The 7,647-nt window shown below is 45.8% G+C and overlaps 1 long non-coding RNA gene across 1 annotated transcript; it reads right to left on the reverse strand.

Moving 5' to 3' along the window:
* Positions 1-1,352: 1,352 nt before the first annotated feature.
* LOC143511573 (uncharacterized) lies at positions 1,353-3,558 on the reverse strand. Its single transcript, XR_013130169.1, has 3 exons — positions 3,423-3,558; positions 2,065-2,111; positions 1,353-1,857 (listed from the first exon to the last, which is right to left on the reverse strand). It is a non-coding gene; the product is annotated as an uncharacterized LOC143511573 (long non-coding RNA).
* Between the last annotated feature and the right edge of the window lie 4,089 nt (positions 3,559-7,647).

Raw genomic sequence — 7,647 nt, forward strand, 5'->3', positions numbered from 1 at the left:
TCTGCCCCTTTTCCACCTGGCCCAGTCCATACATTGTGGATTAGGTTTGTTAGGGTTCCCCACTCTGCCTACGGCCCAGGCACTGGGGCAGAACTGGGAGTGAATGTGCACCCACACAATCCTCCTGGACTTCTTTGTCCCAGTAATTATGCACACATAGTGTTGTGTGTGTGTGTGTGTGTGTGTGTGTGTGTGTGAGGGAGAGAGAGAGAGAGAGAGAGAGAGAGAGAGAGAGAGAGAGAGAGGGAGCCAGAGTGTTTTTATTGCTCACAACAAAGTGATCAAGTAGCATATCGCACATGACAGGATGTGAAACACATTCATTTGCATGAGTGTAGAAGCCGCCCGTCTTTGCTTTATGTGTGTGACTGACCGACGACTCCATAAAATTCACTTTAGCTGCAGGGGTCCTGGGACCTTGCTAAATACTGCTACAATACTCCTGTCAACAGCCTGTCAATCACTAGAGAGCAGGCTTGATTAAAACTAGCTGGACTCGGTCGCTGCAATTTCATACAGTCTGACCAGAGCATATCCTCCCTCATTCGGGCGTTCTCTGCTGTATTGACATATTGGATCAAAACATGATCTAAATTTGCTAAACAGTTAATACCAGGCTGATCCAAGCAGTCTGCAAAGCCATAGATGCTTTATGTACAATGATCAGATTCAATTTGGCAGAAGACGCATGATTCTTTTCTCTGACCAGTGGAAGTTTTAATATGTTTAATGTGCTGTTTTTAGGTAATGGCATCATTAAATGATTCCATTCCTTGAATTGGATGGTGTTTATTGTTGATTAAAAGAAAAAAAAAGCAAGATGTGTATTTTTTGGGGGATGAGGTGTTGATCAGTGACCAGTGGTGCAAAATGTACCGCTGAAGATGAAAAAATCTAAACAAATCAGATTTTTCATTCTGGATGCTTTTCTATTGTATTTAGGGAGCAGTAGGAATCTTAAAGTAGCCACAGCTTGACATGACGATGAAAATAGGGGCCCAGGAATCAGGGAGCAATCTCTCAACTGCATTAATGACACTGGACACTTCTGCGTCTTTGAACAGTGATTTACTTTACACTTGAATTACAAACGTACTAAACAAAACATACAAAAACACGAATAACTCTTGTATCATGTTTTGAGAGGCTACGTCTGACCTCTTTGGCAAGAAATATTATTTTGCAAAGAAGTATGAGATTTTATGTTTTAAATCTTTCAGAAATTGCTAAAGGTGACCAAACCATGTAATTTGTGAAGGTAAAAAGCTAATGTGCAGTGTCATACCTGCCACCTGATATTTCGGTATAAAATATAAAAAATATTTATTTAAACTATTTAGCGAGGTCAGAAACTTGTCACCCATGACTAAGTGTATCATAGATTATTTAAAATAAAATCTATGAAAGCAAAACAGCTATATTGTAAAAATCAACCCCAAAGTATTTACTTTATTAATAGCGTTAGTATAAATACGTTGTGCAGGTTTATGTAAATGCGTAATGACTCTTCAGACCAGAGTCTTTGTTTCTCCCTGAATCAAAGAAATAAGAGCTCAGTGTCACTCTTTCTTCTGTTCATTGGTTTCACACTCCATTAAATTATTAACAAGAAAAGGAAAACACAAAGGTCTTTAGAGCAGAAACGACGAGACATGGCAGTCAAATCAAATCAGAATGGAAGTGGAGAGTCTGAGGTTGGGGCCACGGCGGACAGCTGAATCCACTGCTCCTCAAACCTCTGATAGACAAAGGCCCCCACAACACTGCAACACTGGGCTCTTCAGCCAACGTACATGTTGTTCTCCAAACACATGGCCTTGGACTGGAGATGGAGCATCTTTGAAATGTCGCCTTTGCCTTTTTAAAGATAGAAAGTATAAAGCCATGAGAACACAGTGGGTTCATAGAGCATAAAGGAAGGCAGTGAGGGAGAGAAAGAGAAAATGAGAATAGGTATATAAAGGATAAGCATATCTATACGTGTGTTACTATTGCCAAGTGAATTATCTGTACATTTATAAATATACACATTTATTACTGTGGCCAGATAAATGAATTACTTACCCCACTACACTCTACAATGTGATCTCTTTAGTGTGATCTCCAGACCCCTGTGCTTTTAAAATGAGAAAAAAAACATAAATATGTTTAATTCAGAGTGTAAAATGACTTTAAAAGAGAATCACATCTTCACTTCTCCTGCCCTAGAGTTAAAAATAACAATTTCATCCACAGAAATGTGATATTATTCATTTTAACAAAGGTGAACACCTCTTAATAAATTAACAATAAACAATCTGTTAAAACAACAATGTACACCTGGGGGTTCAGTTTCCAAATTGTAAACATTGATGGAGGCTGAAAGACCGTATCATACTCTCAATATGTACAGACTGTTTTGAATATCTAGTATGACACTTTTACAGTTGCAAATAATTTTTCAATATATTACTTTTGTACTTGATATTTTTTTGTTCAGTTCCTTTAAAATGTTTTTTGTTCTAGTCACTTTTAGTGCTTCAAACCAAATATCCATTTCACTCTCTTGAAGCATAAACTACAATGTCTACTTGCATTTTAATAGATTTCAGTCCTACCAACTAATGATGGAAATCTTTGAGTTCATACTTGGCCAGAACACATTTCATAACAAAAATACATATTTTTTCTTTATTTAAGGCACGATTTAAAAGTTTTGAATAATCTTTTCACCATTGTGTTTAAATTGACACTGTTTTATGCATTTATGATCCAACATACATGAACACCTATTCTAACCCAGGAAAGAAACCAGGAGAAGTTGGTTTATCCTGCAGGTCTTCCCTTCAAATGAATTGCAACAAGACAAAAAAATGCACTTGCAGGCAACTGATAAAGCACTTTAGTAATGTGAATGAGTGAAAGATTTCAGCACATATTTCATGGGCTAAATGGATGAAGGCAGGTACATTTGAACAAACTTATCAAAGCCTTTAAAAGTGCATCACTGTTCCGTCTCAACTACTCAGCCATGAAATTATAATGGATCTCTTTCCATGTGGAGGACGATTACAGACACTGAAGGGTGTTATTGTAAAGGGAGAGAAAGGCTTCATTTCTTGTCGCAGGTGTTTTAAATCCCTCTGTGGAACAGCAGACTGGGCTAGAAGGCCTGGCAGATACAGCCTTGCAGACTCCGCTTTAAGGTTAATTCAAAATCACAGTTGTGCCCTTTAAATCATAACCATCACCCTATCAGACTGACCAAAATACATCGTATCCACACACATTAAAATGCTTTTCTCTTAGGCATTTCTTTATTATTTTATGTGAAAAACAATGAAAACAAAAACCAACATATCAGCTAAATGCAGCTTAAGAATGAGGGATTTTGGGTGAATCGTCAGGGTGAACCATTAGGAGAGAATCAAAGTCTAGCTCACCGCTTCTCCCGGTAGCTCAGTCAGAGAGGCCCCAACTGGGGACAGAGCGGCTGTGGACCCCTTTCGTCCCCTAGCTTGTTGGACACCGCCTCTGCACTGTGTCCAGGCGAGTGAGAGACACACGTGCTGGCTTCTAGCAAATTCTGTGGCTTGTGCCGACCCAGCATGGCAGCCAGCTTACTCAGCTAAACACCTATCCACAACCCGCCCAGCCCACACAACCCCCCCCCCCCCCCCCCCCCCCCCCCCCCCCAACACTACCATCCAGGTCTGTTCCTCTTGTCAACGGGCTGACGGCTGCACTCCCAGACCCCTCCAGCATGAGCCAGGCTAATTAAAGCCCTCCTCCAGCAAACCGCATGCGGCGACTGGGTAGCACACAGAGGAAAGCCTGCCGAACTAGACAGCGAAATATTACCTCAACCCTGAAGCTCATCCTCGACTAGGACCTGATATTAATGTGATTATAATTCCTATACAGATAGCCCTTTTTCTGGTCAGTGCAGCTATTATGCGCCGTTAGCTGTAACGGTTCAGGTAAGAAGGGCCACGTGGCCTGCTGATATTTTACCGGCAGTCCAGAAGATGGCAACATATCTCTGATTCATGCATAGGAACATTTGTTTATTTATTTATGGAAACGGCCTCCCTGGTTTGGGGAAGTCTGGCGGTGGGCGCGCAGCTCAGGTAAGTGTGCTAAATACAGGACGGTGTTAGCGCACACTACCGGTCAAAACACGGTGAAGCCGAGCTTTCTCTCTCAGGTTCTGGAGTGGATGAGAACGGTTATTTCAGAAGTTTCACTTTCACTCAGGCGGAAACTACAGCATTACACAGGCGCACTGGGCTTACTTTACTTTACAAGTGATACTTTTACGGTACTGACGAAGCTTAACGTCCGTGACTGGGTAGATGGCGGCAGTTTTGCGCCTGCCCAGTTGATTTAATGCCGCCAAGACGTACACTTATTGCAATTAAAGCACGCACGTCTCAAGAGCCACGTGTCTGGGGAAGATTACAGGCCAGATAAAAGCCATTTGCTCGCCTGAGACGGAGCTAAATTGAAGCAGCGGAGAGAGAGATTTGCACGGAGCAGTCACCTCCGTCTTAAAAAAATAAGCCATTTCCACACCAACCTTCCTAAGATAATTGTGAGAGTGCATTACTGACCAGAGAACGCAGGAATAAGCGTATAATTACTCTGGATTTCCCGTGTCAGGGGTTATCCTCTGCAACTCGTGTTTGAATACTAGTCGTTGGTCTCACGCGCGCTCACGTGCGCTCACGTGCGTGCTTCCTCTGTGCACCAGCAAGGTAATGCAGGAAAACCCAGCGTGTGTTGCAGCTCTCCGAATCAAGTGAAGCTGGACCGGTGCCTAACCGGAGCGGGGCAATGGGCTAAATGGCGCAGTTGGGACAGCAACAATTAGAACAGTCGCTTGTGATCGCAGGCCAAGTGAAATGCGGCACCGCGGGACGCAGCCAAACGAGAGCTACGCATTATCCCGCGCGGCGCTGCTGGATCCGGCCCGTATCGAGCAGCGCCGGATTAAAAGTCTGCCACTCGGGTCCGTCAGGGATAGCGTGCTAGCGGGACGGCGTCTCTCATTAAAATACACACGAGGTGGAACGGAATTGAGGCTGTGGCTGGGGACGGTCGCTGCTACCTAGGAGGCCAGGAAGAGCGTCACGGCTCTGGCTTGTCTAGAAGAGTGATCTATACAGCTTTAGCATAGACCTACTGCTCCGCTTAACAGCGCGGATCAGAGTGTGAATCCTCAATTATAGTTTCTACATCCCTGTGGCCTTAAGTCAAGGCAACATGAAGCACACATTAACTTGAGTCTTAAGCCAAAAGAAGAGTAATCAAACCAACCCTCGCTCACAGTGAGCATGTACATAAAGTTGTGCATCAGCGCGAACTAAAGTTGCTGTCGTTTTTTTAAATAAGTCTTAGCGATGAACGAATATTCAAGTCGAAGAAACAGAAACGAGGCATGTGTATCCACAGCTGAGCGCACGCATCTCGGCCAGGGCCGCAGGGCCCAGAGCGGGGCCTGACCCGTACCGCCGGCCCCCGGGCATGTCCTGTTTGATGCTCCTTGGGGGTTCCATCATGTGGTTGGCAGGCTGGCTGATAAACAGGCTTGTCCCAGGGGAGCGGAGCACTCAGAAGGGGAGGCGGGGGGGGGGAACGCGTCTCCTGCAGCAGGCCGGGGGAGACGGAGAGTGCCGGCGATACAGATGTGAGCCTGGAAGCGACAGAAGGTATCGTCGTACACCATGTTTATTTTTCTACCTCTCCTGGAGGAAAAAGGAGGCTCTTGATCTGGAACTGAGCAAAACAGTTAGCTTTTGTTTCAGGAGATGAAAACCAATGTTGCCAAGAGGAGGGGTGAGAGAATGAAAGAGCGAGAGGGGAGGGTCCGGCGGCTAAACGTGGCACGAGGGTGGTCACTAGTGGCCTGCCGTGACCCCTGACCTCTGATGCACATGATCAAGGGGAGGAAGACCGCCGAGTCTCCGTAAGACAATACAGAGCAGGAGGTGGTGGGAGAACACATGGGAGTATAAAGAGCTGAGATCTCTCTCTCTCTCTCTCTCTCTCTCTCTCTCTCTCTCTCATTTGTATGAGTGAGAGACTGGGGAACTAGAAGGTGAGATATTTCCACTGAGTCATTAGCTGTTAGGTGTCTCTTGCATGGCCTACTTTACATATTCCCATCAAATGATCATGAATTCATGCCGTTTCAGAATCCTTCAGCTCCAGGTTTAGTTTCCGTTCTCCCTCTCTACGGCTAACGTACTGCACTGATGTTCCAAATGCATCTCTGCAGATTGCACATGTGTTCTAACACGTGTTTTCGCTGAGACGGAAGAAAGAATGTGTGTGTGTGTGTGTGTGTGTGTGGGGGGGGGGGGGGGGGGGGGGGTGGTGTGTGATGCACCAGTGCACAGTGCATCTGCAGTTGGAGCGGTGGCAGCCTGTTAGCATTGCGCCTTGACAACTCCATCGGGCCGGTCTCGAGGTAGCTGTCAATCAGGCCGTGTGTCCTTTATTCCACGCAGCACTCCGAGGACGGTTTTCTGTTTCTCCCGCAAAACGCATGACAGTGCCGCTATGGCTCTATTTACACATGTGCACAGTTGTTTGCAGAACGCTTGTAATCAGAGAGAGAGAGCGAGAGAGAGAGAGAGAGAGAGAGAGAGAGAGAGAGACGGTACAAAACAGCAACAAGTATAGCTGCCTACGCTCAAGGCCGTTAATTTCCGAGATTGGCGTTTGAAGTGTGCGCTTGCTCCGGCAACGGCGTGGCGCTAACGAACAAAGACTGCACTTCATTCTCTTTGGAGAGACACTGCTTCATTTGCAACTCGCTCTAATTAGATTAACGATGTTGTGGCATACAAAGTGGGCCCACTTCACATTGGACGGCATGTGAATTAGGACAAACACTTATTTCAATTCCAGGCAGAGAGCGGCAGTGGCTAGGGTATTTAGCATAGCCCTTTATGGTGGAATGAGATGTTAATTGTCTGCCATTACCTCTAAACTGCTTGCTTGTTGTATTAATCATGTGCTAATTGATGCGGAGATAGAAACGTAGCCATGGGCGAGGGAGTCAGGGCGGGAGAGGGGGAAGATGGTGGATAAAGTGTTATCGTGTAAACCATATGGTGATGGCATTGCTTTTAAAGCTCCTCTACATGCCTACCAGCTCCAGTTCTGTTGAGACGTCCTGCGCCTCCAGTGGAACTCTCTCTCTCTCTCTCTCTCTCCTCTCTTTTTTATTTAGTGAGTTTAAGAGAAAGACTTCATAAGGCAGGCACACGTAGCGTGAAGGTATCATCTAGCTGAAGTACGGGCAGCGAGGGCGATGCAGGGAGAGGCCGACATCCCCTGCGATGGAGCCGCGTGGTGTCAACACCAACCCTCTTATGCAGTACCCATCCAGTCCCCTGCGATATGTCACCAAATGTGACAACATCGAGAACATGAGACTTAAAAGAAGTGAGACAGAGTGAGAGGAGAGATGGGGAGACGAGAGACAGCATTGGGAGCCCAGTAAGTGTTTCTCACTGGCTATGCCGTCCCCAGGCAGTGCCACTGGCCACATGCTACACAAGGGTGCAGCACCCCAGAGACTCCGCCTCCATCTCCAGAGGCTCCAACCCCACCCCACTCAGTAGCACCTGTCTGCAGCTTCCCCACGCCCCCTCGGAC

Source organism: Brachyhypopomus gauderio, chromosome 4 (assembly GCF_052324685.1).
Source record: "Brachyhypopomus gauderio isolate BG-103 chromosome 4, BGAUD_0.2, whole genome shotgun sequence".
Taxonomy (NCBI): Eukaryota; Metazoa; Chordata; class Actinopteri; order Gymnotiformes; family Hypopomidae; genus Brachyhypopomus; species Brachyhypopomus gauderio.